At 44.9% G+C, this 9266-nt stretch overlaps 1 long non-coding RNA gene across 1 annotated transcript; it reads left to right on the top strand.

The window, feature by feature from the left end:
* The first annotated feature begins 931 nt into the window (after nucleotides 1-931).
* Nucleotides 932-8825, top strand: LOC149121607 (uncharacterized). The gene is made up of 2 exons (XR_016223422.1): nucleotides 932-2107; nucleotides 7580-8825. It is a non-coding gene; the product is annotated as an uncharacterized LOC149121607 (long non-coding RNA).
* Nucleotides 8826-9266: the final 441 nt, after the last annotated feature.

A 9266-nucleotide genomic window follows, 5' to 3' on the forward strand; every position in this document is an offset into this window, starting at 1 on the left:
ATGTCCTAACAGGCTATTTCCAATGGGCTACCCTTGAGTTCCCATACTCTGAATTTATAAGCTCAATCAACACATCATGTAGCTGCAGAGGGATCAGTGTCTCCCATATTCCTCCCTAGAGTGCTCTAGACTACATATAGGGCAAACTATATCCAAGGAGACTCTTAAGAATACACAAGATGAATGGAATTAAAGGGCCAGTGCAGTGGTGCAGTGGGTTAATCCTCCACTTGCAGTGCCCGCATCCCATATGGGTGCCGCCAGTTCTAGTCCTGGCTGCTCCTCTTTGAATCTAGCTCTCTGCTGTGGCCTGGGAAAGCAATAGAAGATGGCCCAAGTACTTGGGCCCCTGCACCCATATGGGAGACCAGGAAGAAACACCTGGTTCCTGGCTTCAGATTGGTGCAGCTCTGGCTGTTCTAGCCATTTGGGGAGTGAACCAATGGAGGGAAGGACTTTCTCTCTGTCTCTACCTCTCAATGTCTGTAAATAAATAAAATCTTTTTTAAAAAAAGAAAATGGAATTAAAAGGTAAGTTAACTTTATTACAATTAAAAAATTGATACCTAGTTTTTCTCTGACACACATTTTTAATGAAATTTTTGAAGACTCCTCATGTACCCTCGTCTCTATTATGGGCAACATATTGATTTTCAGAGTCCTTTTGCTTGCACATTACATTTTCTCACTTGATTTAACTCACATATAAAAGCTTTAGGAAATCATGGGAGTAGCCATTAATAGGTCAGGCCTCCCAATATCAGTAGTCACTGGGTTCCACACTCCCCTTCCTTCTCACAGCTAAGTTCAGCTAAGTCAAAGAAAAAAGGGTAGTTCTTTGTATTTTATTCCTGAAAACATCAATCTTAAGACATTTTAAGTCCTCTTTTAAAGCTTCAAGTTGGAGAGAGAACATTTATCCAAGGTCCATGATCTAGGTAGCTGATTATTTTTAGCATCTTTGAGCAATAATTGTTAATGAGCTTTTAATTTGCAGGGCTTAAATCACCAAAGTGTTCCAAGTTTCAGGGAAGCACCACAGAATTCAAAGGAAATCTCATCAATTGCTTTCTATCAGTTCACTTCCTGACACTCACCTTCCAATAAAAGCAGCCAAAAGACTTTCTAAGATCACAGGTACACTTTAGTGGAGTCACATTCCAAGTCCTTGTTTATAAATTGGTTTTTAAATGGTCAGGGATTGAGGTAATATACTTCATCTCCATTACACAGGTCCACAAAACAATACAAACTTTGTGCCAAGAAAAAGGAGACAGAGCATGAAGCCACAGGCAGTCCAGGTTTATTCAGAAGGTTTCTTCACTCCAAGGTGAATGCATGGCAGAGAGTTCCCAGCAAGCACACAGCAAAGAGAGAACCCCCTGTCTTACAGACTAGTGCTTTATATAGTACAAAGTAGTGGGAAGGAGCTTGGAGGTCTGAGCTAAAGCAGAGCTGCTGAGATAGAGAAGTGCTTGGGCTAGATTTAAAGGTCCTTTGAGGTCACAGTGTGAGCTGGGAGGGGTTTGGAATTGAAGGGTTAAAAAGTTAAAAGCCGCTCCCCCCCCAACCTCCTCTGGTGAACTTTCCTGACCTCGTTAGACTTGCTCTGCATAGCCATTAGTCAGTAAATTACCCCAATGTGAGCAGTAACCTCAGTTTCACCTAAGTGAGATAGAAGAAGTCACCATATATCTCTGCCTCCTGGACCCCTGACTCCACCATGTGTCCCTTATCGCCATTCGGCTGCATTCCTAGGTATCACTCCCTGTATTCATAAATCAACTGGTTGTAAAATCACTTAACTTGTATCAATTGTTTACTCTATACCACTGTCTGCTCTATGCAATGATTGATTTTCTTTGTTTCAATGTGTATAAAAACCCCAACCCAAGACTATTCGAGGCCGCTCGCCTGTACTGGGACGGGGGCCCCGACATGTCGGAACATCAATAAACTTTACCCTTTGTTAATTACATGAGAGAAGGTCTCTTGGAGCGTTTTTGGGGTGGCAAGAGCAATTCAACTCTAATTCGACTGTAACATATGGAGGCCCCAGCGAGATAGCTCTGCTGCCCACGGACGTCTCCAACGGACATCTCTCGGGGTAAGTAAAGGCGCCTAAAGGATAGGGACTCTGTGCACGTGCATTTCTGTTTCTGTATCTGGTTCAGGCCTGAAGCTGTTTCGGGCTGGCACGGTAGACGTTGGGTGGCAGACGTGCCCGGAAGCCACAACGCTACAGCCTCGAGGGACGCCTCGGGAGGACCGGGAGACTGAGGACGCTCAGCGAAACTCCCATCTGGAATTCCCGCGGTCGGGAATTCGGTGCCAGCATCAGTATTCACCCTTTGTCTTTCAGGTTTTACTTCTATTGCATAAACTGTTTTCAGACTCACATTTTGTGTTGCCGGCATTGTCACAGGACTCTGATGTGGTTCCGGAGTCTGTGTTTGTCTGTTTGTGTGTGGCATTGTCGCGAGACTCTGATGTGGTCCCGGAGTCTGCATTTGTAGGTTCTGATGTGGTTCCGGAACTTGCATTTGTATTGTCCGCATTGTCACAGGACTCTGATGTGGTTCCGGAGTCTGTGTTTGTCTGTTTGTGTGTGGCATTGTCGCGAGACTCTGATGTGGTCCCGGAGTCTGCATTTGTAGGTTCTGATGTGGTTCCGGAACTTGCATTTGTATTGTCGGCATTGTCACAGGACTCTGATGTGGTTCCGGAGTCTGTGTTTGTCTGTTTGTGTGTGGCATTGTCGCGAGACTCTGATGTGGTCCCGGAGTCTGCATTTGTAGGTTCTGATGTGGTTCCGGAACTTGCATTTGTATTGTCGGCATTGTCACAGGACTCTGATGTGGTTCCGGAGTCTGTGTTTGTCTGTTTGTGTGTGGCATAGTCGCGAGACTCTGAAGTGGTCCCGGAGTCTGCATTTGTAGGTTCTGAAGTGGTTCCGGAACTTGCATTCGTATCTGTGTCTGTGTGTCAGTGTGGTTCTCGGACCCCATCTGGGACTCTGTAGGGGGGCAGGCTCCCCACCTCTGTAGGAACGAAGTGGTCGCTCCGCAGGCGTGAGGCCGATGTTCCATTTTTGTCTTTTTTGTTTTGTTCAGTGCCTTTTTGTGAGTCTCTTTGGTGTTTGTTTTTGGCTATTTGTATTTGCCTTTCTGAAATTCAGACAATGGGACGGATTTAGACAACTCTTAGAAAGGGAGACTAACCACCCTTTGTTCTGCAGATTGGCCTACCTTTGAAGTAGGATGGGCGCCTAAGGGCACCCTTGACATCCTGGTCTGGCAAGATCTGGTAAAAACTCCCTTTCCTGGTTAAAGCCTCTTTTATTCCCTCAGAAACAACCTTCAAAAAAAAATGTTAGTCGTCCAGGACCGTCCCAGCAAAGCAGATAAAACAAACTAAGACTTCAGCCTCGGCGCCGCTCTATTCTGTTTTACAGGGCGACTCTGAAGATTTGATTTTCCCTCCTCCCTACCAGCCGCCCGGCCCTGGCTGTGGGGCCGGCAGCGGGGGCCACAGGAGGGGCTAAGAGAAGCAGCTCCCCAGGGGCCAGCAGATCCCTCCACTTTCCCTTCACAGGCAGCAGGGAAACCCCTGCTGTGCCATTAACAAGTGCTGAAACCCCCTGCGTGTTCAAACAAAGCTGGCCCTTTGAGCCTCAACCTGCAGGACTCAGCTGGGGCCCAGGAATGGCAGGCGGAGGATGGGAAGGCGCGCCTCCTGACTTATTCCTCAGGATCCTAACTCCCCGAGCCATACCCATCCCCCCAGACTGACTCCCCATGGCCAACCAAATGGGGCAAATGGATGGATCTCCTGGACTTCAGGACCCGGTAAGTCACCCTGGGGCACTCAGTACTCAGGCCCGCCTTTGTGCGGAAGGGGGGGCTTCTGTTGCCCCTCTACCAGGGACCTGCCTGGTGTCTGCAATGGAAAACAGCGTGTATGTGGTGTAAATGTGTTTGTGGCTCCACGGCCCTGCAGCTACAGAGTCTAAATGGGCCGTAACCTGCAGCTCCGTGTTCACCAGGCGGGCGAAGCAATCTCACTCCAGATCAGTGCCTGTTCCGGAGGTCTTTATCTCTTGTTTTGTACAACCAAGGGGGACACATTATGGGAAAATTCCATTCAGAACCAACTGTTCTAAACTGTATAATAAAAACTTTAAAAATGTTGTCTTAATTTAAAAATTCTTAACAGGTTATTCCAAAATGTAAATGGGCTTTTATCAGCTCTTTTCTGTGCTGCTGTCCCTGACTTAGCTGATAAGAGTTTCATTTGTCTTGAAGGTTTCATGTTTTTCTATTTGTAGTACTGAGACTACGTTGTTTATCTGTTTTTAATGTTTGAGTGATTACCCAACTGATCAAAAATGTACTAATTTTGGCTAAATGGTTTGACTCTGACAGCTTAAATTCTAAATCGAGTCTTCCAACTTTGGGCTTCCAGTCGGATCCCTGGAACTCTCAAAGGATGAGACTCTGAATTTGTTAAAGTAACAGTTGCTTGAGTCAATTCAGACTATGTAAAATGTATTAAAATGTTATAAATGGTGTCAGACCTATGCTGTATTCATGTTTTTGCTTTCCAGCTAAAATAGTCTTATAAAAATAAGAGTAAATTCTGTGTATACAAGCCTTTATGTTGTTAACTAAAGTAAGCCAATGCAGATTGGTTCAGAAAATTGAGATAATGCAAATGCCCTTCGGTTTGCTCAGTGGCTTGCTTGCTCAGTTTTACATGTCTTTGATGTGCTTTAAACTTGTTTCTTTTAATGATAAAGATCTTTTCAAAGTTGTAACCATGCACTAGTGACCATGTTTGCTGCTCAGGAGGTGTTGTCCTTATATTACTTAAAAGCATGGAAATGTAATTTTGACTTCTATTTCAGATACTGGTATGGTATTCATTAATAACTCTATGTCTTAAGTCATCTAGACATCAGTACTAAGTAAAACTTGGAAAAGTGTATTATGTGTACTTTTAACATCTCAAATTCGATAAGAGAGACTGTTTGAGTTTGTTAGCATGTATTCTCATAGGTTGTCCACACATGACAATTCAAGGCTATATAAAAGTAACTACGGGTGTAAAGTTTCCAAAAGTATAAACAAGTCATAAAAAGTTTTAAAATGTTTAAAAATAGTCTAAATCATAAATCTTAAAATCTGTTTTCACAAAAACTGTAATGTCTATTTTAACAGTGTCTGTTTAATCGGCTACCCTGCCATTTCTAAAATTAGGTCCTGTAAGCTCTTTTTGACTCTGTTAAATTATTCTGAGTTATATGATAATTGTGTACTAACTCTAATGTTCAGGGTTTTTATTTCTGGTTTATCCGACAACAAGAGACATAGAATTCATGTTCTGCCTAAGTAATTTATTGTGTAACAACCAGGCATTGCTAGTTCAAATATAGATCAAATGAAGGTCTAGCCAAAAAGAAAAAAGTGTGCCAAAAGAGACTTAGAGACGACGGGAGATGGTTATGCAGCGGGTGCTGGAGAGCTGGGTTCCAGGAGCCCGGGAAGTCTCTGGTGTCCACAGGCTGCGCAGTGAAAGCCCAGAAACCCAGGCCCATAACCCACTGGCTACACGGTAAATATCTGGAGGCCAAAGGATGGCAGAGACCTCTGCCACAATTTCTCCTCTAAGTCAGGCTACGCAGTAAGCACTGGTTAAACACTGGTTAAATCTGAAAGCCCAGAAAGTCAGGCTAGAGACCCGACTCACTGCCTCACTTCTCCTCTTTTCTTTTCCAGAAGGGAAGTTATGACTGACCATTTCTATAATAATGCCTGGTCACAGTATAGAGGACCAAACAGCATAGCCATAATAAGAGGTTAGATCGATTTTTTGGTGTACGCGGTAAATGGGCAGAACTCCCCTTTTAAACCAAATTGAGGGATAGATAGGAAGTTGTACTGATGACCTCAAAGTATGCAAGCAGGTCACCACAGTTGATCTTACCTAAAAGATCATAGTTCTCCTCATGGGCACGGTCTTAACTCGCAGGAAAATACTAAGTGTCAGAATTTGCCCATGACCATAGTTTTTTAGCTCACCCTGATATTAAAAAAAAAAAAAAAAAAACTCCAAAAATCAGGGACGGGGTTGAGCACCCCCTTGACTGACATCATAGAGGCTGCCTCCTTGGTCCACTTTATTAGAGACCAGGAAATTGAGGAGCAAGCTAGCAGCAGGAGCGATGTAAGGATGGGCAACAGGCCAATCAGTGGCTGCTTTACATGGTGATCCACTGTCAAGGAAACCCAGCAAAGCCAATGTACCCCAAATGGCACCTGTTGCTGACATAAGGAGCCAGGGCATTGGGCAAGCAGCTGTTGTAACAGCGACTGCCTTCTGTCAACTCTGCCAAGAGCAAGGCTACTGGACATGGAACTGCCCTGGGTGTCGAAGGACTCCTGGTTCAGAACCGCAGACCCTGTGGCCCTGTGGCCCCGAGCTAAAAAGCCTTTGGCTCTGCCCAGCTTCCAGCTCCAGCCACTGCTATTGGGGATGGCCTAGGGTCAGTAAAATGCAAGTTGCCTATTTCTGTCAGCCTCCTATTCAGCTCTCCTCCTAGTCCAGCCATGTAATGCAAGTCAACAGGGTGCCTCCCTTAAGGGAGATTTGCATCTCTTACAATTCTCTTAACAGCACCCCATGGATAGGTCTGGGCCTCACACACCCAGCCAGGCCTTAAAAGTCCATCCAATAGTATTAAACTTAAAAAGCCCTCCCTGCCAGTTCCAGGGGAAAGTGGTCCCCTCCACTCCTGTACTGAGACTATAGACTTAATCTATGCCAACAAAAGGGACCCAAGAGACAGTCCCCTGACTAACACAGATGAAGTTTGGTTCATAGATGGAAGCAGCTTTGTCAGACTGGACCTGCTTCTCAGGGTATGCAACAGTTACAGCATGCTCTGCCCCCAGGAACTTTTGCTCATTTAGCAGAACTGATTGCCTTAACCAGAGCTCTAGATCACACAAGGGATTTGTAAGGCACCTTCACTCTGCATGGAGACCTCAGTCTTCCGGTAAGGCAGAAAGAGCCAACCAGGCTCTATCACAAGGATAAAAATAAGTACTTGGTAAGTAAGGTTTAGAAGGAAAGAGTGTTCTTGGTAAAAAGGGTTAAAAAGAAAAGAGCTTTTTAAATAAGAAAAGGACATGGCTTGTAAGAATCCTGGTGGCTAGTTTACTCTAAACTAAAATAAAAATGATAAAATGTTTCAAGTAAGTTAAAGAGGGTGTGTGAAGTCACAAAAGGTTATAAAAAAATTAGACATGCTAAGTGCTGTTCTGGGGGGTGTCTGTGCCATGTTCTAGGAAGAATGTTGTCTCTGGGTCAATCAGACTAGACAGGTACAAATCCAAATTTTCCTGGAAAAAGCCAAACAGCTCCAGGACCAGGCAAAGCAGGGCTGGGATTTCTGGCCTGATATCTGGTCACGGAAATCCTGGCTGTTTCCTCTCATTGGCCCAATAACTTCTGCAATCTTGATGCTTCTCTTTGCACTGTGTGTTTTTAATGCCCTTGTTCGTTTTGTCTCTAACAGACTAAAAGCTGTTAAACTCCAAATGGTCATCAGGCAAGGCTTCCAGCCCATTCCACTGGACTACCTGAACAGCCCTCTGGACCGAGCGGCACCGTCTTTCCAAGGCCACTGTTGCACACCATAAGACAGGTAGCAAGAGGAAATACCCAAACCCCCCTCGACGCCCACATGCCAGCTTCGAAGAAGTTACAGAAAACGGAACTCCATCCATAATCCCAAAGAAGAATTTTGGGTATTACCTCTTGAGGGGAAAATATTAGGCAGAAAGTCAGTTATGAGCTTATGTGTGTGTGACATAAAGGCCTAATGTGTCCAGCATATGCATCTGCACCTCAGTCATCCTGACAATGTTTCACTGGAAGCCCGGCCTTTGCATCCTGCCCTGCCCCCTTCTACCTGATAACCTGCCAGGTGGAGATCCCCACCCCTTCTGCCTGACAAATCTTCCACAACCTCCCAGATACAGCCCAGTATCTGCATTTCAGTATTGCAGAACAGGCGGGGGTTGAATCTCATTTTCATAGAGGAGGGGGGGTTATGCGCAGCCCTTAAGGAGGAATGCTGCTTCTATGTAGACAAGACAGGGGTGGCGAAGGACAACATGGCTCAACTACGTAAACGCTTAGAAAAAAGACAGTGGGACAGACTTCAGCAACAGGGATGATTTGGGTCGTGGTTCACTAAGTCTCCCTAGCTGAAAGTGTTAAACTCATGGTAATTCATCAACAATATGTAACACACGGAGAAGGGGAAACAGATGGTCTCTAAGATTAGAGACCCTGGCCTAAGAGGAGTGGGGAATGAAGGGTTAAAAAGTTAAAAGCCGCTCCCCCCCCAACCTCCTCTGGTGAACTTTCCTGACCTCGTTAGACTTGCTCTGCATAGCCATTAGTCAGTAAATTACCCCAATGTGAGCAGTAACCTCAGTTTCACCTAAGTGAGATAGAAGAAGTCACCATATATCTCTGCCTCCTGGACCCCTGACTCCACCATGTGTCCCTTATCGCCATTCGGCTGCATTCCTAGGTATCACTCCCTGTATTCATAAATCAACTGGTTGTAAAATCACTTAACTTGTATCAATTATTTACTCTATACCACTGTCTGCTCTATGCAATGATTGATTTTCTTTGTTTCAATGTGTATAAAAACCCCAACCCAAGACTATTCGAGGCCGCTCGCCTGTACTGGGACGGGGGCCCCGACATGTCGGAACATCAATAAACTTTACCCTTTGTTAATTACATGAGAGAAGGTCTCTTGGAGCGTTTTTGGGGTGGCAAGAGCAATTCAACTCTAATTCGACTGTAACAGAATGAGGCTGGATTCTGAGGCTGAGCTGCTGAGATAGAGGGAGACAGCTTGGGAAGAGTGAAGGAGATCTCAGGCTGATAGCAGGAGCATTCATATATTGTTGTGTCCAAAAGTTGAGGCAGGGCAAGGATGGTCAAGGCGGGGGTGGGGGGAAGAGGCTGTATTAGCAAGACAGAGAAACAGGAGTCTGCTTGTTGTGTAGGTGAGAGGTCAACATGGATGTAAGATTTTTTCTTCCTCCATCACTGTGTATGATACATCCAGAATAAAGGATACTTTGATGGAAAATTTCTGATATAAATTCTATCATAAAAATGTAGCCAATCACAATCTTTTGCAGTTAAGATAGATTTCTGTGGGTGATCCCATGGGA

The sequence above is a fragment of the Oryctolagus cuniculus genome, chromosome 16 (assembly GCF_051225735.1).
Source record: "Oryctolagus cuniculus isolate XC-2025 breed Fujian yellow rabbit chromosome 16, ASM5122573v1, whole genome shotgun sequence".
NCBI lineage: Eukaryota > Metazoa > Chordata > Mammalia > Lagomorpha > Leporidae > Oryctolagus > Oryctolagus cuniculus.